The sequence below is a fragment of the Coregonus lavaretus genome (assembly GCF_964263955.1).
Source record: "Coregonus lavaretus genome assembly, chromosome: 18".
Lineage (NCBI taxonomy): Eukaryota > Metazoa > Chordata > Actinopteri > Salmoniformes > Salmonidae > Coregonus > Coregonus lavaretus.
This window is the reverse complement of record NC_140005.1, coordinates 23,197,808-23,223,900: the sequence shown is the minus strand read 5'-3', so window position 1 is coordinate 23,223,900 and position 26,093 is coordinate 23,197,808. Positions and strand designations below refer to the sequence as shown.

At 43.7% G+C, this 26,093-nt stretch overlaps 1 pseudogene across 1 annotated transcript in view; it reads left to right on the top strand.

The window, feature by feature from the left end:
• LOC311145354 (G patch domain-containing protein 2-like) overlaps positions 1 to 26,093 on the top strand; it is a 54,389-nt pseudogene that overhangs the window by 7,590 nt on the left and 20,706 nt on the right. Inside the window, exons 2-5 of the transcript in view lie at positions 2,965 to 3,026; positions 4,196 to 4,305; positions 4,451 to 4,492; positions 11,385 to 11,508. The product of the transcript in view is annotated as a G patch domain-containing protein 2-like (transcript). The remainder of the gene's footprint in view (positions 1 to 2,964; positions 3,027 to 4,195; positions 4,306 to 4,450; positions 4,493 to 11,384; positions 11,509 to 26,093) is intronic.

Genomic DNA, 26,093 nt, shown 5'->3' with positions numbered 1-26,093 from the left:
TGGGGAAAACAAGTATTTAGTCAGCCACCAATTGTGCATGTTCTCCCACTTAAAAAGATGAGAGAGGCCTGTAATTTTCATCATAGGTACACGTCAACTATGACAGACAAAATGAGGAAAACAAATTCCAGAAAATCACATTGTAGGATTTTTAATGAATTTATTTGCAAATTATGGTGGAAAATAAGTATTTGGTCAATAACAAAAGTTTCTCAATACTTTTGTTATATACCCTTTGTTGGCAATGACACAGGTCAAACGTTTTCTGTAAGTCTTCACAAGGTTTTCACACACTGTTGCTGGTATTTTGGCCCATTCCTCCATGCAGATCTCCTCTAGAGCAGTGATGTTTTGGGGCTGTCGCTGGGCAACACGGACTTTCAACTCCCTCCAAAGATTTTCTATGGGGTTGAGATCTGGAGACTGGCTAGGCCACTCCAGGACCTGGAAATGCTTCTTACGAAGCCACTCCTTCGTTGCCCAGGCGGTGTGTTTGGGATCATTGTCATGCTGAAAGACCCAGCCACGTTTCATCTTCAATGCCCTTGCTGATGGAAGGAGGTTTTCACTCAAAATCTCACGATACATGGCCCCATTCATTCTTTCCTTTACACGGATCAGTCGTCCTGGTCCCTTTGCAGAAAAACAGCCCCAAAGCATGATGTTTCCACCCCCATGCTTCACAGTATGTATGGTGTTCTTTGGATGCAACTCAGCATTCTTTGTCCTCCAAACACGACGAGTTTAGTTTTTACCAAAAAGTTCTATTTTGGTTTCATCTGACCATATGACATTCTCCCAATCCTCTTCTGGATCATCCAAATGCACTCTAGCAAACTTCAGACGGGCCTGGACATGTACTGGCTTAAGCAGGGGGACACGTCTGGCACTGCAGGATTTGAGTCCCTGGCGGCGTAGTGTGTTACTGATGGTAGGCTTTGTTACTTTGGTCCCAGCTCTCTGCAGGTCATTCACTAGGTCCCCCCGTGTGGTTCTGGGATTTTTGCTCACCGTTCTTGTGATCATTTTGACCCCACGGGGTGAGATCTTGCGTGGAGCCCCAGATCGAGGGAGATTATCAGTGGTCTTGTATGTCTTCCATTTCCTAATAATTGCTCCCACAGTTGATTTCTTCAAACCAAGCTGCTTACCTATTGCAGATTCAGTCTTCCCAGCCTGGTGCAGGTCTACAATTTTGTTTCTGGTGTCCTTTGACAGCTCTTTGGTCTTGGCCATAGTGGAGTTTGGAGTGTGACTGTTTGAGGTTGTGGACAGGTGTCTTTTATACTGATAACAAGTTCAAACAGGTGCCATTAATACAGGTAACGAGTGGAGGACAGAGGAGTTACAGGTCTGTGAGAGCCAGAAATCTTGCTTGTTTGTAGGTGACCAAATACTTATTTTCCACCATAATTTGCAAATAAATTCATTAAAAATCCTACAATGTGATTTTCTGGATTTTTTGTTGACGTGTACCTATGATGAAAATTACAGGCCTCTCTCATCTTTTTAAGTGGGAGAACTTGCACAATTGGTGGCTGACTAAATACTTTTTCCCCCACTGTAAATGATGTAACATGCCAGGGAGATATGTATACTGTAAGAAAGTAATACTAATTAAATGTTGTGTAGTAAGCTGTTAGTAGCCCATGTGCCTCACCCTAATAATTTGGTCTATTTTCCCTTCTTAATTCCGCCTACAGTTCTGACTTGGTGGTGCACATGCAGCCTATAATCTGTTTTAGAGAAATGTAATCATCGAATATTGTAAGAGCTTTCATTGTCTACTTATATACCCCCTTTATTTATCCTACAGTTCTGACTTGGTGTACAGGGAGAACACTGTAAGAACGGCAGATGTTCTGAATTCTGTCGCTGTACATTTCAAAAGTGCTAAACAAATAGTTATATTGACTACGTCCGTCCTAGCTCACTCATTAATGTCTTAATCGAAATTACGGATTGCCTCTTATCCGCTTGTCATCCCCTTATGCCATAGTTTGTACATCTCAATTGTCATTAGAAACCACATTTGTTTAAGCAAGTCAGCCATATCAGCTATGTTTTTTTTAAAGGCAGTAAATGAGGCTGAATGAACTGTTTCGCTGCCAGACAAGGCTCCGCTGATAGCCAGGTGTAGTAGTGGTAAGGTGTTGGGACTGCTGTTGGGACTCTGCTGTTCGGACAGCTTTATGTAGGCCCTCACAGTTTGTGGGCACCGTTTGTCACCGTTATAGTGCAATTAATGTATTGTTTAGTGTTGTGTTGTGTATTGACTTTGCTGGCATGCATCCCACTTATTATTTGTTTTGCCCCACCAAGATTTACATGCTAAAATTGCCACTGGACCTTTTACTCATGTTTGACCTTGGTGGCTCTATCTAACTCCCAGCCCAAGGTTGCAGAGGTGTGACAGAGACATAGAGACCCGGGTAGGGGCCCGGGGCAGAGGGGGGGGTGGAGAGATGACACAGGGGCCGCCGGGTGGCATAGAAAGGGCCAGCAATGGAGCAGCCTGGGCTGGAGCAGCCTTCACAGCAAAGTCTGGCCAGTTGTTGTCCGTGTATCCTGCTTACAGACGGAGGTGAAGGCAGGGGAATCTGCTGCGCTCCTGTCATCCTCCAGAACACAGCACAGATTAGATTGGAGCTGACAGCGGAGGATATTCAATTAGATTGTGCATGTCACTCAGTGGTTTCGATCAGAGTCCTTCCCCATACCTTTGTGTTGGGGATGGTAACCAGTGAGGAGAGCTCCCCTTGTCTTTTTGTGTCATTTTATATTTATGTCGACCTAGCTCCGGAATTATTTTTATTTGGTTATTGAATGTTAATTTTGAAATGATTCATCACAACATAAATCATTTTTATTGTTACACATGAGTACTGTCGCTACAAAAAGACTGCTTTCTAATTTCAACATGAAATGCATACTGACAATGATATTATTCTTCCTCTTTTGCAGTGAAACTAGCAGCATATGTAGCAGTGATCCTGGCCTATTCACTAACGACGAGCAAAGACAAGGTATTAATGTAATATTATTACTCTGTGGCATTTACACAGAGTATACCAAACATTAGGAACACCTTCCTAATATTGAGTTCCACCCCCCCTTTTCCCCTTAGACCAGACTCAATTTGTCGGGGCATGGACTCTACAAGGTGTCGAATGCGTTCCACAGGGATGCTGCCCCATATTGACTCCAATGCTTCCCACAGTTGTGTCAAGTTGGCTGGATGTCCTTTGGGTGGTGGACCATTCTTGATACACACGGGAAACTGTTGCAGTTCTTGACGCACACCGGTGTGCCTGGCACCTACTACCGTACCCCGTTCAAAGGCACTTAAATATTTTGTCTCAAGGCTTAAAAGTCCTTCTTTAACCCGTCTCCTCCCCTTCATCTTCACTGATTTGAAGTGGATTTAACAAGTGACATCAATAAGGATCAAAGCTTTCACCTGGTCAGTCTATGGCATGGAAAGAGCAGCTGTTCTTAATGTTTTGTACACTCAGTGTACATAACAGGTATGTGCAAATTAAATAAGATACAACTATAGTAATGGAGCAAAATGAAAACAAAAAGCATGTAATAAGCCTTTTAATTCTAGCATTACCAGAAGTTTCAAAGGAAGGAGAAATGCCTTTGCTCTTTGTAAGTGTAACAGAATGCTGGGACTAGACAGAAAGAGGTTCTGATACAATGGGCTGGTTGCCGGGCACCCAGGCGGCTCTAATAAGGCGTTGTCATGTCGTGTTAATGAGCACTGAAGCCTCTGCTAATCTCATTAGCCGTGGTGGGGCGAGGCGGCCCCTGATTTAACAGTTGTCACTACACCTTGACTGTGAGAGGCATGCCCCCTGCTTGCGCCCCGCTGACTGACAGGTCTGTGGAGAGACCCGGGTGGTCTTCTGTCTGTCTGTCTGCTCTGTGGTGGTGTGGTGGTGGTGGAGAGTCTGTCAACAAATAGAGGGAGGGTGATGCAGGCCAATTAGGAAATAGGCCCTCATGCAGTCAGTACTTCATTCCATGGCTAATTGTACACCACTAAATTATAAATTGGTGCAGGCCATCCATGAATACTTTTTTGAAAAAAATAAATATATATGTCATGCAGAATCCTATTGAATTGTTATGGAATTGCCCAATGTATACATTGTGGCTAATAGTGTTGTATTTCCTGCCTGTGCTGTAGGTGATGATGAGCAGAGTGACTCGTTCTTTGAGGGGGAGTGTGGAGCGGGGGGGATGGGCGTTCCCAGCCTGCTGCCCAGCTGGGTCCCAGACACACCTCCTGTCCTGGAGGTACTAGACTCCACCCACCTTCCTACAGCATGCACGCCTCACTCAGAGAGGTGATGGTCTTGCCTTTTGATAACTAATACAAAATACTATGCACTTCCACTGTAAATGTGTCTCTCCAGGCTCTCCTATTCTGATTGGGTAACAGAGGTTTGGTGTTGCAGGGTGCCATGCCCATCTGCCCAGCAAGGTGAGGGCAGAGTGGCACACTATCGACACAATCCTTCCCACATGAATGGCTACCAGGCTTTTAATGCTGGTATCTAACAAGTTATGTGATAAAGACACTGAGTGTACAAAACATCTTTCCATGACATACGCTGACCAGGTGAATCCAGGTGAAATCTATGATCCCTTACTGATGTCAAATGTTAAATCGACTTTAATCAGTGTAGATGAAGGGGAAGAGACAGGTTAAAGAAGGATATTTAAGCGTTGAGACAACTGAGACATGGATTGTGTATGTGTGCCATTCAGAGGGTGAATGGTCAAGACAAAAGATTTAAGTACCTTTGAATGGGGTATGGTAGTATGTGCCAGGCGCACCGGTTTGAGTGTGTCAAGAACTGCAAAGCTGCTGTGTATCAAGAATGGTCCACCACCCAAAGGACATCCAGCCAACTTGACATAACTGTGGGAAGCATTGGAGTCAACATGCCCCAGCATCCCTTTGAAACGCTTTTGACACCTTGTAGAGTCCATGCCCCAACAAGGCTGTTGAGGCTGTTCTGTTGAGGCTGTTCTGAGGTCAAAAGGGGGTGCAACTCAATATTAGGAAGGTGTTCCTAATGTTTTGTACACAACAATGTTGTGTGTTGCAGGACAACAGTATATCAGTGTCTGTGGAGAGAATTAAGCATTTCTCTCAGGACGCCTACCAATGGCTGCCTTCCATTGGAAAACGAAACCGGAGCCAGGCATATTTGTGTTGACTATTGAATAAGACATTTCAGCTATCTAGCCCTATTTTGGTAGGTCTGGATGAACACATTCTAAATGTGTTCCAGCTCAGCCCTCTGTGTCTGTTACCTGTTTATCCCATTGACATGGTGCCAGACAGCTCTCATCGGAAATTATCCTCTTCCATCTGCAAAACCAGTTAGGAGCACAGCACAGCACTCATTATTGGCGGCATGGTTAGACTCCGCCTCTCCTGGGCCTGTTGGAGCCATTGAGCCCATTCCCTTCTGAAGCTCAATATATTGACAGACATGGTTAACTCTCTTAAATGAACCAGTCACTAAACACAGGTCGTGTTTTAACCAATGCATGCTACATCAAAGTTTGTACTTCAGAGACGTGTGTTCAATGTCTGTGAGGTTTAGAACATTGAACAACTCCTCAGCGACAGGAGCTCAAAGCGTGACCTTATGACCTCCAGACTCTGGTGTTCATGTAGATGACATCACATCAAGCAGCTGGGGTAACATGGTAAAGTTCTGCTTTGTTGCTATTGGTGTGGGCTCTCCTTGTCTTTAGTGTATGAGAGGAATGGTGCCACAGAGAAGGTCATGTTAGGATGAGGACATGGGTAAAGCTGTAGAAACACTTATCTGACTTTTGTGATATTAGCCACGTCCCCATCACAGCCTCCTGTGAAAGACTAGCTAGCACAGTCAGGTATATGGGGCAAGCTTGACCTGTGCTTTATACCCCAGACAACTCTGCAGTGGGATATACGACTCCAATTAATAATAACTGCTGTATTTTTCAAGGTTGTCTTTCTCAAACATAGAATATATTCATGTAGAATCTCTGAATTGCAGTGTTTCTGAAAATGCAAAAATATAAATAAATGCAGAAGTTTATATGAAGAGTTTTGCTCAAAGACTCCAAGTCAGCTCCTGTAAGGTTGGATCTGCATGGGGATTTTTGAGGAGCTGAACAGCCCTCAGCCTGGGACTCTTCCTTGCATTGTTTCCAGTTCCACAGTGCCTATTTACAGAGCATTTTTAATTCTGTTTCAAGCCCTCTCTCTCTCTCCTGGGCTATTTCAGAAAGCCCTCCACCATTCCTTGATGAGGGGCAAAAACACGACTGCTATGAAAAGGCTAAACTTCTTAGAGCTTTCTTTTCTTAACTGGCCCTTTCTTCTCCACCTGAAAGGTTCCTTCAGATTCCAGTTTGAGGCATTGTGAATACTAATTTCGATCTATTAAAAAGCCCTCATATCTCTGGCATGCTCTCATTTGAATGCCGTCTCAGGGGAAACCTCTTAATTCCTTTATAGAGGGATCGAAGACCCTTCACTTCAAAAAGTATAAATCATACTCCCAAATGAACGAGGGAGAGAGGGGGATTGACGAGTGGTGTTTCTGATGTGTCCCGTTGGATGGCACAAGCCTGAATCCATCTCTCCAAGCTGCTCAAATCCATCCTCCAGTGAGATGGCGTCTCTGTCCTTACTGCTCTATGACCCTGCCCCCAAACTGTCCAGACTCACCCCCCCCCCACACACCCCTAACCAAGTCACCCAACAGATACATTGCACACGCTTACCAATGCATATGCAGATGTACGCAGGCACACACACACTCACTTACATAAACTTCATCAATATTCTTATATAGTGCATCAGCATTGGTACTAAAAGGGTGGAGATATATAGTGATGTCTCTTTCTAACAGAGAGCATCGATACTCAGAGTCAATAACAGTATTATATAACACCTTGCTCATTGCACATTTTACACTTACCACAATTGGCTTCAGTATGTTTATTTTGATTTTGAGGAACTTTTTCGAATGATCAATTTTTATCACTGAGCTCTCATGTGTCTATACATTTTCTTTGTTTCAAAATACACTTGAAAGAAAAGTGTTTTGGTCTGTAAGGAAAGTATGAACATTAATCTTGTACCTTGCAGAGATTGAAATGATACTGGATTAATAAAACCTGTCATCTCCTGTTTTGGGAGAGTTGATGGCAACAATCAGGGATTTGATATGAAGTGCTAAAAGGCTATATGTGGTTCCATGTTATTTGTCCTTGTATGGCTGTGTGAATGGGCACCGTGTACAGTGGGATTTAGCTCTAAGACTCTGGGATGGTGGCCATGTTAGAATGCATAACTGCCTCCCACCTGTGCCGGCCACACTCCGGTTATATCTATTGACGTATTTATTTCTAAATGACATTTGCGCCGCAAGATAAATCATAGTCTTACGCCATTCCACTCCCAGTTTTCATTTTAATTGTGAGATCTCGGTGTCAGCAGTTAGTATATTGGTGTGAGTGGCCTATTGATTATTGATTTGGGGCTATTGATTGGCTTCCCAGGAGACCCTAATCCTTTCTGATTCATTTGAATACCTCTATTCATCTTGCGATCCTGCTCACACCTGAAGCGCCACGTAGCCTAATGAAAATAGATGGCCATTTTGTTACTGCTGCTCCGCTCGCTTCTTTTGATGTATTATTTTTAATTGATATATCTGCTTTTGGATGTGTGCGCCTGAATTACAATTAACCCTGTGTCACTGTTGTTTTATTCCCTACCTAAGGGACCACGCTGCATTTAGGACTGTCTTTGTATGACTCATATGACCTGTAAAATCTATTGCTCAGACATTTTCTTGAATGTCCTCGACATGTCTTTGGGAGAATTTAGTTGTTGTTCGTCTACTTTATTGAATATTGGGTTATTTTTCCATTGCTCAATACAGCTCTGCTATTCTTAGCTGGAGATACATTTTCAATCCCAAATTCTATGACTTTCCTTTCTTTCTGTAGGACTCTTCTAGTTTACCCTTACATTACATTGACATTTTAAATGTTCCCATGTGCAAGGAAACATAACTTTTCACCAGAATTTTTTGCCACTCATTTTGTAATGTTGCCATGTATTTGTATTTTTTTTGGATCCCCATTAGCTGCTGCCTTGGCCAGTTGTTTGGGATGAGTCAGACTGCAGAGTGAAGGAAAAGCAGCCAACAAGTGCTCAGCATATGTGGGAACTCCTTCAAGACTGTTGGAAAAATATTCCAGGTGAAGCTGGTTGAGAGATTGCCAAGAGTGTGCAAAGCTGTCATCAAGGCAAAGGGTGGCTATTTGAAGAATCTCAAATATAAAATATATTTTGATTTGTTTAACACTTTTTTGGTTACTACATGAATCCATATGTGTTATTTCATAGTGTTGATGTCTTCACTGTTATTCTACAATGTAGAAAATACTAAAAATAAAGACAAACCCTTGAATGAGTAGGTGTGTCCAAACTTTTGACTGGTAGTGTACGTTTTTCCAGCAACAGACTATGATCGATAATGTCAAAAGCTGCACTGAAGTCTAACAAAACAGACCCCACAATCTTTTTATCATCAATTTCTCTCAGCCAATCATCAGTCATTTGTGTAGGTAATGTACTTGTTGGAAGTCCTTCCCTATAAGCGTGCTGAAAGTCTGTAAAATAGCATTTTATCTGGTCAAACACCATTTTTGGTAACAAGCTGATTGGTCGGCTATTTGAGCCAGTTAAGGAGGCTTTACTATTCTTAGGTAGTGGAATAACTTTTGCTTCCCTCCAGGCCTGAGGGCACACACTTTCTCGTAGGCTTAAATTGAAGATATGACAAATAGGAGTGGCAATATCGTCCGCTATTATCCTCAGTTATTTTCCATTCAAGTTGTCAGACCCCGGTGGCTTGTCATTGTTGATCGACAATAATACTTTTTTCACCTCTTCCACACTTACTTTACGGAATTCAAAATGACAATGCTTGTCTTTCATAATTTGGTCAGATATACTTGGAAGTGTAGTGTCAGCATTTGTTGCTGGCATGTCATGCCTAAGTTTGCTAATCTTGCCAATGAAAAAATCATTAAAGTAGTTGGCAATATCAGTGGGTTTTGTGATGAATGAGCAGAGTTTGCCTTTTTGCCCAAAATTTAATTTAAGGTGCTCCAAAGCGTTTTACTATCATTCTTTATGTAATTTATCTTTGTTTCATAGTGTAGTTTCTTCTTCTTTTTATTCCGTTTAGTCACATGATTTCTCAATTTGTGGTACGTTTGCCAGTCGGTTGTACAGCCGGACTTATTTGCCATCTCTTTTGCCTCATCCCTCTCAACCATACAATTTTTCAATTCCTCATCAATCCACAGGGATTTAACTGCTTTTACAGTCATTTTCTTAATGGGTGCATGCTTATTAGTAACTGGGATAAGCAATTTCATAAATGTGTAAAGTGCAGCGTCTGGTTGCTCGTCATTACACACCACGGACCAACAAATATTCTTCACATCAACAACAAAGGAATCACAACAAAACGTATTGTATGACCTCTTATACACAATATTAGGCCCAGCCTTTGGATCTTTGGTTTTCCTAGATACAGTGGGGGAAAAAGTATTTAGTCAGCCAGCAATTGTGCAAGTTCTCCCACTTAAAAAGATGAGAGAGGCCTGTAATTTTCATCATAGGTACACGTCAACTATGACAGACCAATTGAGAAAAAAAAATCCAGAAAATCACATTGTACGTAAGCAGCTTGGTTTGAAGAAATCAACTGTGGGAGCAATTATTAGGAAATGGAAGACATACAAGACCACTGATAATCTCCCTCGATCTGGGGCTCCACGCAAGATCTCACCCCGTGGGGTCAAAATGATCATAAGAACGGTGAGCAAAAATCCCAGAACCACACGGGGGGACCTAGTGAATGACCTGCAGAGAGCTGGGACCAAAGTAACAAAGCCTACCATCAGTAACACACTACGCCGCCAGGGACTCAAATCCTGCAGTGCCAGACGTGTACCCCTGCTTAAGCCAGTACATGTCCAGGCCCGTCTGAAGTTTGCTAGAGTGCATTTGGATGATCCAGAAGAGGATTGGGAGAATGTCATATGGTCAGATGAAACCAAAATATAACTTTTTGGTAAAAACTCAACTCGTCGTGTTTGGATGACAAAGAATGCTGAGTTGCATCCAAAGAACACCATACCTACTGTGAAGCATGGGGGTGGAAACATCATGCTTTGGGGCTGTTTTTCTGCAAAGGGACCAGGACGACTGATCTGTGTAAAGGAAATAATGAATGGGGCCATGTATCGTGAGATTTTGAGTGAAAACCTCCTTCCATCAGCAAGGGCATTGAAGATGAAACGTGGTTGGGTCTTTCAGCATGACAATGATCCCAAACACACCGCCCGGGCAACGAAGGAGTGGATTCGTAAGAAGCATTTCAAGGTCCTGGAGTGGCCTAGCCAGTCTCCAGATCTCAACCCCATAGAAAATCTTTGGAGGGAGTTGAAAGTCTGTGTTGCCCAGCGACAGCCCCAAAACATCATTGCTCTAGAGGAGATCTGCATGGAGGAATGGGCCAAAATACCAGCAACAGTGTGTGAAAACCTTGTGAAGACTTACAGAAAACATTTGACCTGTGTCATTGCCAACAAAGGGTATATAACAAAGTATTGAGAAACTTTTGTTATTGACCAAATACTTATTTTCCACCATAATTAGCAAATAAATTCATTAAAAATCCTACAATGTGATTTTCTGGATTTTATTTTCTTATTTTGTCTGTCATAGTTGACGTGTACCTATGATGAAAATTACAGGCCTCTCTCATCTTCAGTGGGAGAACTTGCACAATTGGTGGCTGACTAAATACTTTTTTCCCCCACTGTATGGCTACTATATTGTGATCACTATATCCGATGGATTTGGATACTGCTTTCAAACAAATTTCTGCAGCATTAGTAAATATATGATCAATACAGGTTGATGATTTCATTCCTGTTCTGTAAATCTTGCAAGAAGATCACTCACATGTATTGTATCTTTTATCTGTTAACTGCTTCTCTTGAACACATCTTAAGGCCAACTCTATTGCAAACCAATTTCCAAATTATTACACCTTTAAGTTCAATTTTAGCTGTGTTATCCAGCAGCGAGTTACTGAAACAGCTACAAAGCATGCATAACAAGCCTGTTGCCAGAGGCCTTTTGGTTCCATTTTTTAAACGAGTTGTCTCGTTTAGCCTAATGAGCCAGCTGATGGTATTCTAGTGTTTGATTAGCATGTGCCTGGGTGTCTCTGTGGGCTCCCTGTGGTCCCTGAGTGTTCCCTGCTCCTCAGCCTGGAGCCTGGATCCTGGAGCAGCAGCAGGGGATGGGGCTAGGCAGCCAGGCCTCCCTCCACAGGATCTCTCCCTCCAGGCTTCAGCCTAGGCCCCAGAGCGCCTGCCCGATCAGAGCTCCTTGTAATGAGGGGAGAGATGGAAGGATGGACCTCCATGTATTAAGACCATAATGCATCAGGGTATTACTTTTAATACTGCAGGTGTGCCTCGAGAAATAATGTGACGTTTAAGCACGGATCGATTTTTGAATTAAAAAATTAGTTTGCAAAGATTTACTGTAGGGAGTTTAATGTCTGAGCTCTTTATCAGGGGCGCAAATGGCTGATTATGTGTTATCCGACAGAGGTACGATTGAGGGATCGATAGGTGCGTGATTTACTAACTGGAGTACAGGTAATCAATAAGTATAAAAGTAAATGAAATATGCATTACTGAGATTTTATTAGAGAGGGGTAGCAGAGAGAGAATAACGGTCAAGCCATTTATTTTTATACCTATTGATTATACAACATAGAGACATGGTTCAAAGCGTTCCCCATATAGCTCTCTGCACCCCCTCCTGCTGCGCCATCATGTGATTAATGGGTGTTGAGGTCATGGATGGAACACGCAGGCTGTTAAAAGGCTGCCATGACAGGACCCTATCCTATCTTAGCACACGTTTGGCCAGGGAGGTTTATATAGCTGGCCGCTCAAGATGAGACACCGCCGTTAACCGGGGTCTGCTGTATTATGGTCCTCCTTTGTTGTTTTGCACTGCAGAAATTCCTTTTTTTTACAGATGTATTTATACAGGTGCTTTTAACCAAAGAACACCTTTGTTGTCAAAGTGGATACAGTGTTGTGAAACTAAATGTGAGATGGTGATATCATGCACATGCACACATACGAGTGCACGCACGCACACACACGCACACAAACACACAGAGTCAACCTTTCACATTGCCTGCTCTTGGTAACTTCAACCCCTCCCCCCAGCCATGGCGGGGACCTTGACCTTAACTTTACATTCCAGTAATCAGGGCTAGGAGTGGCCGTGGTGGGCCCTTCCCGTTTGGGGGCTCCTGACATATGACACAGGATGTCCACAGCAGGGGTCATTTGTTTTTCTGGACCTGGCAGTGACAGAGACACACAACCCCCACACCTCCTTCTTCCTCTGCTGATATTTCTGTCAACGTTTCAACAAAACAGAACAAAATGGAACAAAATCCGGGCGAGGAGGAAGACCACTGCGGTCACCGCACCTACCACAACATCAGGTACCTGTCGCCACGACTACTGCACATTTGACCTGTTCAACATTCACTTAACCTCTCATTGGGACGCTTACTTTATTACACGTCCTGCTAACAATACAGTAACTAATCCCCAAGACCACTTACAGGTTTAAACAGAGGATGTGTCCTTTATAAAATATATATACACTACCAGGCAAAAGTTTGGACACACCTACTCATTCAAGGGTTTTTTCTTTATTTTTACTATTTTTTACATTGTACAATAATAGTGAAGATATCAAAACTATGAAATAACACATATGGAATCATGTAGTAACCAAATAAGTGTCACCTGTAATGCATTTCAATTAACAGGTGTGCCTTCTTAAAAGTTAATTTGTGGAATTTATTTCCTTCTTAATGCGTTTGAGCCAATCAGTTGTGTTGTGACAAGGTAGACAGAAGATAGCCCTATTTGGTAAAATACCAAGTCCATATTATGGCAAGAACAGCTCAAATAAGAAACGACACTCCATCATTACTTTAAGACATGAAGGTGAGTCAATACAGAAAATGTCAAGAACTTTGAAAGTTTATTCAATTGCAGTCGCAAAAACCATCAAGCACTATAATGAAACTGGCTCTCATGAGGACCGCCACAGGAATGGAAGACCCAGAGTTACCTCTGCTGCAGAGGATAAGTTCATTAGAGTTACCAGCGTCAGAAATTGCAGCCCAAATAAATGCTTCACAGAGTTCAAGTCACAGACACATCTCAACATTAACTGTTCAGAGGGGACTGTGTGAATCAGGCCTTCATGGTCGAATTGCTCCAAAGAAACCACTACTAAAGGACACCAATAATAAGAAAAGACCTGCTTGGGCCAAGAAACACGAGCAATGGACATTAGACCAGTGGAAATTTGTCCTTTGGTCTGGAGTCCAAATGTGAGATTTTTGGTTCCAACCGCCGTGTCTTTGTGAGACGCGGTATGGGTGAATGGATGATCTCCGCATGTGTAGTTCCCACCGTAAAGAATGGAGGAGGAGGTGTTATGATGAGGGGGTGCTTTGCTGTTGACACTGTCTGTGATTTATTTAGAATTCAAGGCACACTTAACCAGCATGGATACCACAGCATTCTGCAGCGATACGCCATCCCATCTGGTTTGGGCTTAGTGGGACTATCATCTGTTTTTCAACAGGACAATGACCCAACACACCTCCAGGCTCTGTAAGGGCTATTTTACCAAGAAGGAGAGTGATGGAGTGCTGCATCAGATGACCTGGCCTCCACAATCCCCTGAACTCAACCCAATTGAGATGGTTTGGGATGAGTTGGATGGCAGAGTGAAGGAAAAGCAGCCAACAAGTGCTCAGCATATGTGGGAACAACTTCAAGACTGTTGGATAAGCATTACAGAGTGTGCAAAGCTGTCATCAAGGCAAAGGGTGGCTATTTAAAGAATCTAAAATATAACATATATTTTGATTTATTTAACAATTTTTTGGTTACTACATGATTCCATATGTGTTATTTCATAGTTTTGATGTCTTCACTATTATTCTACAATGTAGAAAATAGTAAAAATAAAGAAAAACCCTTGAATGAGTAGGTGTGTCCATACTTTTCACTGGTACTGTATATATATATATATATATATACATACTGAGTATACAAAACATTAAGTACACCTGCTCCATGATCCCTCTTCAATCAGTGTAGATGAAGGGGAGGATTTTCAAGCCTTAAGACAATTGAGACATGGATTGTGTATGTGTGCCATTCAGAGGGTGAATGGGCAAGACAATCAATTTAAGTGCCTTTGAACGGGGTATGGTAGTATGTGCCAGGTGCACCGGTTTGTGTCAAAAACTGTAACACTGTCACGACTTCCTCCGAAGCTGACTCCTCTCCATGTTCGGGCAGGCTTCGGCGTTCGTCGTCATCGGCCTTTTAGCCACTGCCGCTCCTCATCTCATCATTCCATTTGTTTTGTCTTATTTATTACACACACCTGGTTCATATCGCCTCATCAGTACCTGTATAAGTGTTCCCTCTGTCCCCTTGTCTTTGTGTGTGATTGTTTATTGTAGATGATATTATAGCTCGGTGGAGCTAGATTATATTTACATTTACATTTACGTCATTTAGCAGACGCTCTTATCCAGAGCGACTTACAAATTGGTGCATTCACCTTATAGCCAGTGGGATAACCACTTTACAATGTGTTTTTTTTGTTTTGTTAGTTTTTTATGTAAATTTTTTTATTTATTTATTCTAATTTTATTGTTTCTTTTTTTATATTTTTTTTATGGGTTGGGGTAAGGGAGGGGTAGAAGGATTACTTTATCCTATCCCAGGTATTCCTTAAAGAGGTGGGGTTTCAAATGTCTCCGGAAGGTGGTGAGTGACTCCGCTGTCCTGGCGTCGTGAGGGAGCTTGTTCCACCATTGGGGTGCCAGAGCAGCGAACAGTTTTGACTGGGCTGAGCGGGAACTATGCTTCCGCAGAGGAAGGGGAGCCAGCAGGCCAGAGGTGGATGAACGCAATGCCCTCGTTTGGGTGTAGGGACTGATCAGAGCCTGAAGGTACGGAGGTGCCGTTCTCCTCACAGCTCCATAGGCAAGCACCATGGTCTTGTAACAGCTGCGAGCTTCAACTGGAAGCCAGTGGAGTGTGCGGAGGAGGGGGGTGACGTGAGAGAACTTGGGAAGGTTGAACACCAGACGGGCTGCGGCATTCTGGATGAGTTGTAGGGGTTTAATGGCACAGGCAGGGAGCCCAGCCAACAGCGAGTTGCAGTAATCCAGACGGGAGATGACAAGTGCCTGGATTAGGACCTGTGCCGCTTCCTGTGTAAGGCAGGGTCGTACTCTCCGAATGTTGTAGAGCATGAACCTACAGGATCGGGTCACCGCCTTGATGTTAGCGGAGAACGACAGGGTGTTGTCCAGGGTCACGCCAAGGCTCTTCGCACTCTGGGAGGAGGACACAACGGAGTTGTCAACCGTGATGGCGAGATCATGGAACAGGCAGTCCTTCCCCGGGAGGAAGAGCAGCTCCGTCTTGCCAAGGTTCAGCTTGAGGTGGTGATCCGTCATCCATACTGATATGTCTGCCAGACATGCAGAGATGCGATTCGCCACCTGGTTATCAGAAGGGGGAAAGGAGAAGATTAGTTGTGTGTCGTCAGCGTAGCAATGATAGGAGAGGCCATGTGAGGATATGACAGAGCCAAGTGACTTGGTGTATAGCGAGAATAGGAGAGGGCCTAGTACTGAGCCCTGGGGGACACCAGTGGTGAGAGCACATGGTGCGGAGACAGCTTCTCGCCACGCCACTTGGTAGGAGCGACCGGTCAGGTAGGACGCAATCCAAGAGTAAGCTGCGCCGGAGATGCCCAGCTCGATCAAGAAGGTCATTCTGAGAGAGATATCAAGAGAGTTGGCTAAAGACGGCACGCTCAATAGTTTTGGAGAGAAAAGAAAGAAGGGATACTGGTCTGTAGTTGTTGACATCAGAGGGATCGAGTGTTGGTTTTTTGAGAAGGGGTGCAACTCTCGCTCTCTTGAAGACGGAAGGGACATAGCCAGCGGTCAAGGATGAGTTGATCAGCGAGGTGAGGTAGGGGAGAAGGTCACCGGAGATGGTCTGGAGAAGAGAGGAGGGGATAGGGTCAAGCGGGCAGGTTGTTGGGCGGCCTGCAGTCACAAGTCGCAAGATTTTATCTGGAGAGAGAGGGGAGAAAGCAGTCAAAGCATAGGGTAGGGCAGTGTGAGCAGGACCAGCAGTGTCATTTGACTTAACAAACGAGGATCGGATGTCGTCAACCTTTTTTTCAAAGTGGTTGACGAAGTCATCCACAGAGAGGGAGGAGGGGGGAGGATTCAACAGGGAGGAGAATGTGGCAAAGAGCTTCCTAGGGTTAGAGGCAGATGCTTGGAATTTAGCGTGGTAGAAAGTGGCCTTAGCAGCAGAAACAGATGAAGAAAATGTAGAGAGGAGGGAGTGAAAAGATGCCAGGTCCGCAGGGAGTCTAGTTTTCTTCCATTTCCGCTCAGCTGCCCGGAGCTCTGTTCTGTGAGCTCGCAATGAGTCATCAAGCCACGGAGCTGGAGGGGAGGACCGAGCCGGCCGGGAGGATAGGGGACATAGAGAGTCAAAGGATGCAGAAAGGGAGGAGAGGAGGGTTGAGGAGGCAGAATCAGGAGATTGGAGGGAGAAGGATTGAGCAGAGGGAAGAGATGATAGGATGGAAGAGGAGAGAGTAGCGGGAGAGAGAGAGCGAAGGTTGCGACGGCGCATTACCATCTGTGTAGGGGCAGAGTGAGTAGTGTTGGAGGAGAGCGAGAGAGAAAAGGATACAAAGTAGTGGTCGGAGACATGGAGGGGAGTTGCAGTGAGATTAGTAGAAGAACAGCATCTAGTAAAGATGAGGTCAAGCGTATTGCCTGCCTTGTGAGTAGGGTGGGACAGTGAGAGGGTGAGGTCAAAAGAGGAGAGGAGTGGAAAGAAGGAGGCAGAGAGAAATGATTCAAATGTAGATGTAGGGAGGTTGAAATCCCCCAGAACTGTGAGGGGTGAGCCATCCTCAGGAAAGGAACTTATCAAGGCGTCAAGCTCATTGATGAACTCTCCAAGGGAACCTGGAGGGCGATAGATGACAAGGAATTGTGTATCGCCAGGATATTCACCCATGTGCCTTGTTTTCCCCAGTGCGCCGTTTTGCCGCACTGGTGTGTATTACGCATTGCTGTGTACCACTGTTTATCGAATAAACCATTTATTCTGTGATTTCCTCTCCTGCGCCTGACTCCGTCCTAAATCACCCGCTACAAACACTGCTGGGTTTTTTCACACTCAACAGTTTCCCGTGTGTATCAAGAATGGTCCACCACCCAAAGGACATCCAGCCAACTTGACACATCTGTGGGAAGCATTAGAGTCAACGTGGGCCAGCATCCTTGTGGAACACTTTGGACACCTTTGTCACACAACACAATGCCACAGATGTCTCAAGTTTTGAGGGAGCGTGCAATTGGCAGAGAATTTAACTCTTTGGCCTGAATGGCAAGCATCACATCTGTAGGAAATCTGCCACCATCCCTACGATGAAGCATGGTGGTGGCAGTATCATGCTGTGGGGATGTTTTTCAGCAGCAGGGACTGGGAGACTAGTCAGGATCGAGGGAAAGATGAACGGAGCAAAGTACAGAGAGATCCTTGATGAAAACCTGCTCCAGAGCACTCAGGACCTCAGACTGGGGTGAAGGTTCCCCTTCCAACAGAACAATGACCCTAAGCACACAGCCAAGACAACGCAGGACAAGTCTCTGAATGTCCTTGAGTGGCCCAGCCAGAGCCCGGACTTGAACCCGATCGAACATCTCTGGAGAGAACTGAAAATAGCTGTGCAGCAACACTCCCCATCCAACCTGACAGAGCTTGAGAGGATCTGCAGATAGAAATGGAAGAAACTCCCCAAATACAGGTGTGTCAAGCTTGTAGCGTTATACCCAAGAAGACTCAAGGCTGTAATCACTGCCAAAGGTGCTTCAACAAAGTACTGGGTAAAGGGTCTGAATACTTATGTAAATGTGATATTTCTAAAAACCTGTTTTTGCTCTGTCATTGTGGGGTATTGTGTGTAGCTTGATGAGGTAAAAAAACACACAATTTAATCAATTTTAGAATGTAACGTAACAAAATGTGGAAAAAGTCAAGGTGTCAATACTTTCCGAATGCACTGTATATAGAATGAGCCTTGACTAGAATACAGTATATACATATGAAGTGGGTAAAACAGTATGTAAACATAATTGCACCTGTACTGTCTCCACCTTCTAGATGCTAGCGAGGTGAACAGGCTGTGGCCCCCGGTGATGCGTTGGGCTGACCGCACCACCCTCTGGAGTGTCCTGCGGTTGCGGACGGGCAATTGCCATACCAGGCGGTGATACAGCCTGACAGGATGCTCAAGTGGTGCGTCTGTAGAGTTTGTGAGGGTCTTATGGCCCAAGCTGAATTTCTTCAACTTCCTGAGGTTGAAGAGGCGCTGATGCACCTTCTTCACCACACTGTCTGTGTGGATGGACCATTTCAGGTTGTCAGGGATGTGCACGCTGAGGAACTTTAAGCTTTTCACCCTCTCCACTGTGGGCCCCGTCGATGTGGATGGGAGCGTGCTCTCTCTGCTGCCTCCTATAGTCCACGATCAGCTCCTTCGTTTTGTTAACATTGAGGGAGAGGTTATTTTTCCTGGCACCACTCCGCCAGGGCCCTCACTTCCTCCCTATAGGCTGTCTCATCGTTGTTGGTAATCAAGCCTACCACTGTTGTGTAATCAGCAAACTTGATGATTGAGTTGGAGACGTGCGTGGCCACGCAGTCATGGGTGAACAGGGAGTACAGAAGTGGGCTGAGCACGCACCCTTGTGGGGCCCACGTGTTGAGGATCAGCGTGGTGGAGGAGTTGTTGCCTACGTTCACCACCTGGGGTCAGCCCATCAGGAAGTCCAGGACCCAGTTGCAAAGGGCAAGGTTCAGACCCATGGCCCCGAGTTTAGTGGTGAGCTTGGAGGGCACTATGGTGTTGAAGGCTGAGCTGTAGTCGATGAACAGCATTCTTACATAGGTATTCCTCTTGTTCAGTTGGGATAGGTCAGTGTGCAGTGCGATGGCTATTGCGTCATCCGTGGATCTGTTGGGGTGGTATACAAATTGATCCTTAACTAGTCTCTCAAAGCACTTCATGATGACAGAAGTGAGTGCTTTGGGGCAATGGATTATCCTTTATCCTACTTTAGATTATCCTTTATAACAAAAAATATGGGATACATGTGAATCACATCCATTAATATAGGAATATAGGATATATGTGAATTCATGAGTTTCATTTCAAATAGTGTCTCCAATATTTGTGAGACTGTGTTTACTTTTTATTAGCTGAGGGAAGAGTTCAGACTTGACTAGTGTGCTGCGTTATTGATAGAGCAGGGTTCTGTGAGCATCCTGCCTGTCCTCCCATGTGGAAGTGGTCTGAATGAGTCTGGGGAAAGTGTGATGGGAAGCAGGCAATGATGTGTATATAAACCTTGGATTGCTTATGCTATGTATTGGCCAATGAGAGGTTTTGAAGCCACCGGTCAGCCATATTGGCACTCTGTAGGAATGAATGGAATTCTACAGTGTGTCATTTAAATGTTTCAAGGACAAAATTACATGTTTTTAAGTACTTTTTTGTTTTAGTGGGCACAGTAACATTAGTACTTTAAAACAATTATACTTTATTGAAAATGTTTTTATATATTTTGTATTTTTATGTTTAGCTCACAAAATATAATTTAAAAGTATGCATTAAGGTGTCTGTAATAGAACACACAAAACAAATGTAGACATAAGTAAATGCAATTTTATAGCTTCCAAAAAATTGTTTTACAATGGTGGGGTAGTGCCAAGATGGAGGCGCGGTGACTTCAAAACAGTACCCCCTGTTAGTCATCTAGTGTGTATATAAATCATTGGAAGTAGGCCGTATTAGAGGTGGCCCCCTGCAGCAGCCCCCTCGTCCATTTAGGCTCATAGAGCTGCCTTTTTTCATTAGACTGATGGCTCCGGGCCTGGCATCTTTGCCGGATTGAAATCTGAATTGGTTTGTCCACCTCTTTTCCAAAGTCCCCTCTCCCTGCTCCGCTCCTGAAGCCTCTGTTTGTCATTTAAATAACAAATGCCGGTGGTTCCCTGATTTAGTGAGGGGCGCTGGCCCCTGATGTATATTAATATTGCTGCACAGTGCACTGTACCGGGGTACATCATTCATTTGGATAAAAGAGGTGGAATTTAAAAAGAGCCAATGCTCAACTGGGATGCAGACTGCATCCATTTATTGCACTGAGTGATGGAATAGCCAGCGACTCTGTCCTTCACCTCCCCGGCGCTCACCCACTTCCCATAAAACTAAAAAAGATTCACCCCTGGCCCTTAAAGACCCCTCATATTCACCATGTTTATTCTCCATGCAGAGGCAGGGATGGGGGATCCCTCAACATTCCCCCCAGGAGAGACATTCAGTTACCATCACAGCCAGCTGCTGGAACTGACACATAGGGTTTATGTTCAACTGAAGAAAATATTGTATTAAACCTCAAATAAAATCACCAAAGAAATGATGACACACTCTGTAAGTAGACTAGGTGCAAACAGACAACTTGGTGAGGAATTAATAAATAATTCTCAATAAATAATAATGTCTATTAAGAGGGAGCTTTTTAACATTCTTAATAGGCCTCATTAAAGTTATTAATATATTCCCAACCCTTTTGAAGTGAAATGCTTAAGCTTACAGTATTTTCCTCCTCTCTCAATGCCACTGTTCTGAGCGGTGTTTTTCCTGGTTCTGGAGTCTGTCCAGAGTGATTTATGGAATGACCTATTCTTCACACACATTTGTTTTCTTTAATAGTTTATCATTTAAATGGGTTGTTTTCCTTATAAACAATTTTGTCAGATTGAATTTGCAAGGGCATTTCTGAGAGGTAGAGAATTCCTTTAGACATACACATGCAGATTGTCTGTTTGTCTCTTCTCCTCAAGTATAGAAACACAATATATGAATTTGGGCCGTGAGTTTTTTTGCTTTGTGGTTGAATTCATCTCTGTAATAAGGAGTGAGAATGGCCTGCAGTGGGAGGTGTCTCCCAGGATTCCTGAGGGGATTGCTGAGACAGAACCCAGCTGTTGCTGTGTCTTCCATCTTTATACTTTTAGTACTTACCAGCTTGAGTGTTGAAGCTGGCTGTGAAATAACTTATCAACCCAGGTATCTGTTTGTATTGGATGACCACTCCACTTCTCAGGCTCAAATTGGCCATTCTGTACACTTCTCACTACCATCAATCCAACAATAAAAAAAAGTCAACAACATCCTTCCAAAAAAACGAACAGAAAATGCCATGGTTGGGGTTCTCCTGTGTGACCTTGACATCAATGGGAGTAATTTTTTTAAACTTCAGAACGTAGAAAAGTGCCATTGTCACATTATGTAGACACTGTCCCTTTAAGTTGCATACTGTGTTCAGATCTTGACTTCAATTCTACATTTTAAAAAAAGAAAGAAAAAAGTGGATTATTGAGGGAGATTTACGGAAGTTTTAAAGGTTTGAAAAGAAAATTAAGAAAAGGTTTCAATGTACACTATTCCATCAAAAGAGACCTATGTTGGGCATGTTTCATTTGGTTCACCTACATTTAGCATAAAGTATAATTAATTGTATGGCATTGGCAGGGATAATTCAGTGAGTGTAAAGATTCTGATGGATTTTAATACCCTTGGCTTGTTTCACATGCAAACTAATTAATGATTCCAATTTCCCCCTTCCCCTGCTGTCTTGCACAATGCCCTTCCTCTTCATTTGAATAAGGGATGATAATAAGCACCAACTCACTAACCTTTTTCAAGAAGCTTGTAAATGTATCCTCGGTACGTCAAAGTTTTATTTTAGGTAGTAGTCAGACATATAAGTAAAAAAAAATTGCATGGGTTTAGTTTCTTGGTTTCTATCCATTTTGCATCTGTGTACATTTTACATTTTAGTCATTTAGCAGATGCTCTTATCCAGAGCAACATACAATTAGTGCATTCATCTTAAGATAGCTAGGTGAGACAACAACACATCGCAATCATATCATGTACATTTTCCCTCAACAAAGTATTTATCAGCAAAGTCAGCATCGGGGGCACTGTGAGAGTTATTGAAGATACTTTTCAAAGAGTTAGGGTTTCAGACGTTTTCGAAAGATAGGCAGGGATTCAGCTGTCCTGGCTTTAGGGGGAGGCTTGTTCTACCATTGGGGTGCCAGGACAGAGAAGAGCTTTGACTGGGCTGAGCGGGAGCTGACTTCCAGTACGGGTGGGAGGGCCAAGAGACCAGAGATGGTAGAATGGGGTGCTCGGGTTGGGATGTAGGGTTTGAGCATAGCCTGAAGGTAAGGAGGTGCAGTTCCCCTTGCTGCTCCGTAGGCAAGCACCAGGGTCTTGAAGAGGATGCGAGCTCTGACTGGAAGCCAGTGGAGTGTGCGGAGGAGCGGGTGACATGGGAGAAATTAGGAAGGTTGAACACCAGGCGGGCTGCAGCATTCTGGATAAGTTGTAGGAGTTTGATGGCACAAGTGGGGAGGCCAGCCAACAGAGAATTGCAGTAGTCTAGACGGGAGAAGAAAAGTGCCTGGATTATGATAAAGAAATGTGTGAGTAAGATTTTACTAAAATGTCACACCCTCAGTTAAACTAATAATGTATGACTATTAGAAGACTAGAGCTTAAAGAGTTAATCATATGTGCTTATATAAGATGCATATTTGCCCAGCAAGAGAGTATTTGTGTCTTGTAATTAGGCAAGCAGAAGTGCAAACGTTGAAACCAATAACAGAAGACCGGTTTCAAAAAACAGATGTCCCCACACAGGGAGGGGGAGTGAGAGGCTTGCAGAATATTGTGAGAACAGCGATAACTATGTATGGGAATAGAGAAAAAATGCAGCCTGCCCGAGCAAGGAGTAGGCTATGATAAGAACATGTGTGTGTATGTGTGTGTGAGTATAAAAAGACTGTGCGCCCATTTTGTGGCAGAGCGCTCTCTGAATAAATACTGATCATTGTATGTTGGGACTCTGTCTGATTCATTGAACTGGAGCTTTTACAACCTTCAGGACTCAGACAGAGATATAAAATAGTTCAGTTTGAACATTGAGATACAAAATTCTCGTGACAACTTGGTCCTTCGAGCCGGATCTCAACACCCGTTGTTGACGTCCCAGGGAACCCCGAAACCGTGCACGGATGGATCCAGGATCCGTAAGACAAAGACCTGACCTCTGAGATTGAGGGTTATTTCAGGCCGGTGGTGAACTGGTTCACGACAGGAACGGTGACGAGATCTAACAAAAATTGATATCCCAGCTGCAAGGATAAGGTCAGTAGTCTTTATTCATGGCTTTTGGGGGAGAATGATCTGAACTTGCAATAATATAGAAATACTGCTGTAATTCTTGTAAAGGGCAGAGAATGATTACCAAAATCCAGTAAGACTTGCCATCGCGTTTTTAGATGTTTATCTAGAGAAAACCCAATGCGCCAGTATTCTAGATAAATATAAGATGTGAGTGGTATAGTACAGGAAGGAAGTGGGTCCGCAATTGACTCAAGGTAATAGGCCTACCAATATAAACTAGGTAATATTGAGATTGTACAAGATACAGTCTTTACAATATAACCAGGAAGGAAGGAAGTTAACTTCGGCGTTTTTAGACGTTTATCTAGAGAAAACCCAATGCGCCAGTATTCTAGATAAATATAAAACGGGGGTGAAACTTCAAGAAGGGAAATAACTATTATCGTGTGAGATAGATACATTAAACAAGTCAAAAGTCATAAACAACTGTAGATTTGCCATAACTCTATCCGTTTCATGAAACTGGAGCCTTACAAACTCTGGGTTACCGATAGTGTTAACTAATAATCATATAAGGTTGTATACGTGTGAGACCTAATGATCCATCGAAAGTCGCGATAATCAATTGTTTCAAGGAAGGGACTAAAATAGGTCGCGTGAGAAAGAATGGTTGTCCCATCCGTTTCATGAAACTGGGGTCTTAAAACACGGGTTACGGGTTGAATAATTTAAATTGTTAATTACAAAAGTTGATCATAACATTTGCTCAAAAGTCGCACCTAATAATAAGTCCAAAGGAGAGTAATTCTTGAGTGAATTATTACTAGATTATAAGGACAATGGGGGGGGGTGGGGGGGGGGTTAACCGTCCCAGAGTTAACCGGGGATGAAAGGTATATGGGGTCAAGGGATAGAGGAAACCTCCATTATGGAAATCGGTGGAGGGAGAGGTATGGATTCAAGGGGCGTCTGGACGAAGACAAATTCGAATCCATGGTAAAACAGATGCACAAGGTGTGTAAAGGCAGAGCAGAGAGAGAGCGAGTGGAAGGGCTAGATACGGCCAGGGTGTGGCTCTCTGAGTCTCGAAAGAGAGAAGAGGGTGAGAGACAGAAAACGGAAGTTAAAGAGAAAGTAAGAAAGGAAGGTCTAAGATAGAATCCACAGCTCCCCCTGTAGAACGGTCTGGATCCAGAGTATACCCCTCCTTGGCAGATCAGGCCTGGAGGGAAAATCCAGACGATGAAGTAGTGGTGATAGGGCGAAGGGTGCCACAGCAGGCTGCTGCCGTGGAGCCTCCACCCCCTTAGCAGAACCAAGGGGAAGCTGAGGGAGGACAGGGAGTAGGAGAGGATAAGGTAAAGGCAGAAAATACAGTTGAGGTTCTTAAGAAACTTCTGGAAGAACAGCAGCGAACCCAATTGGAATTGCAGAAATTAAAGAGAGAGAGAGGGAGACGAAAAGAGAAGGCTAAGGAAGTAACTAGAGTACTAGGGTACAAAAAGGGGATCAAGGGACAGAAGGGTGGAAAACCCATGCCTCTAAGGAGACTTGAACCCCACAACAAAAGTCCAGTCAGGAGGGAGGAACAGGAGGACTCAGAACAGAGCTCAGGAGAGAGTCAGTATGAGTCAGGAGATGAGGGAACAGGAGGGGGGCAATACCCAATGATAACCTTGCCTAACCCACGGGCTGGGGAGGTGGTACACCCGAAAACAGGAATAGAGAGATTCAGGAGAGATATGGAAGGGCTCACTGCAAGGTTTAAGTTCAACACAGGGGAATTGGAAAGGGCAGTGAGACAGATAGTGGTAGGAAAAGATTGGGCAGCTGTGAAGGGAGACTGGACCCCAGGAAGGGGGGACAGAGTTATTTTACAGTGGGCCGTAGACGGAGAGTATCGAGATAAACTTCATCAACTATGTAACAATTTTAGAGATTACTGCCATATACATGCTGATTCTTCTAAAATCCGTGAGTGCAAACAGGTAGCAGATGGGCAGTATCATCAACAATTAAAAATAGCCTTTTTAGGCGGAATGAGGCCTGACATTTCTCAAACAATAAAAAAGACCCTAATTGGCTGGGGAATAGCAACACTGATTGAGGTTAAAATGTATGCCGTTCACCATGAGCAGAATGGGAGAGAAAAGAGGAGTGAGAGAGACCTGAAGGGAGTTGAGTATCTCATGCCAACTCTCGGGGAGATAGGAGGCCAGAACAAAGGTGCAGTGTCCTGGAAATCACAATCTGTTTTTTTTGTCGTTTCTGCTGGGAGTATATTTGATGAAGGGGATTTGTGTTGAATGAGAGGCTAGAGATTTCATAAAATAATAATTGGAATAATAATGATATATTAACTTGCTCACCCAAACGTAGACATACGTCATGGGTGAGACATAATTAATATAGGTTTTCTAAGTTTATACCGTAATTGGATTGTCACGATCGAGGTAAGGAGTAGACCAAGGCGCAGCGTGATGAACAAACATGACTTTAATTAGTTAAAGCGTCAAAAATACAAAACAAAACA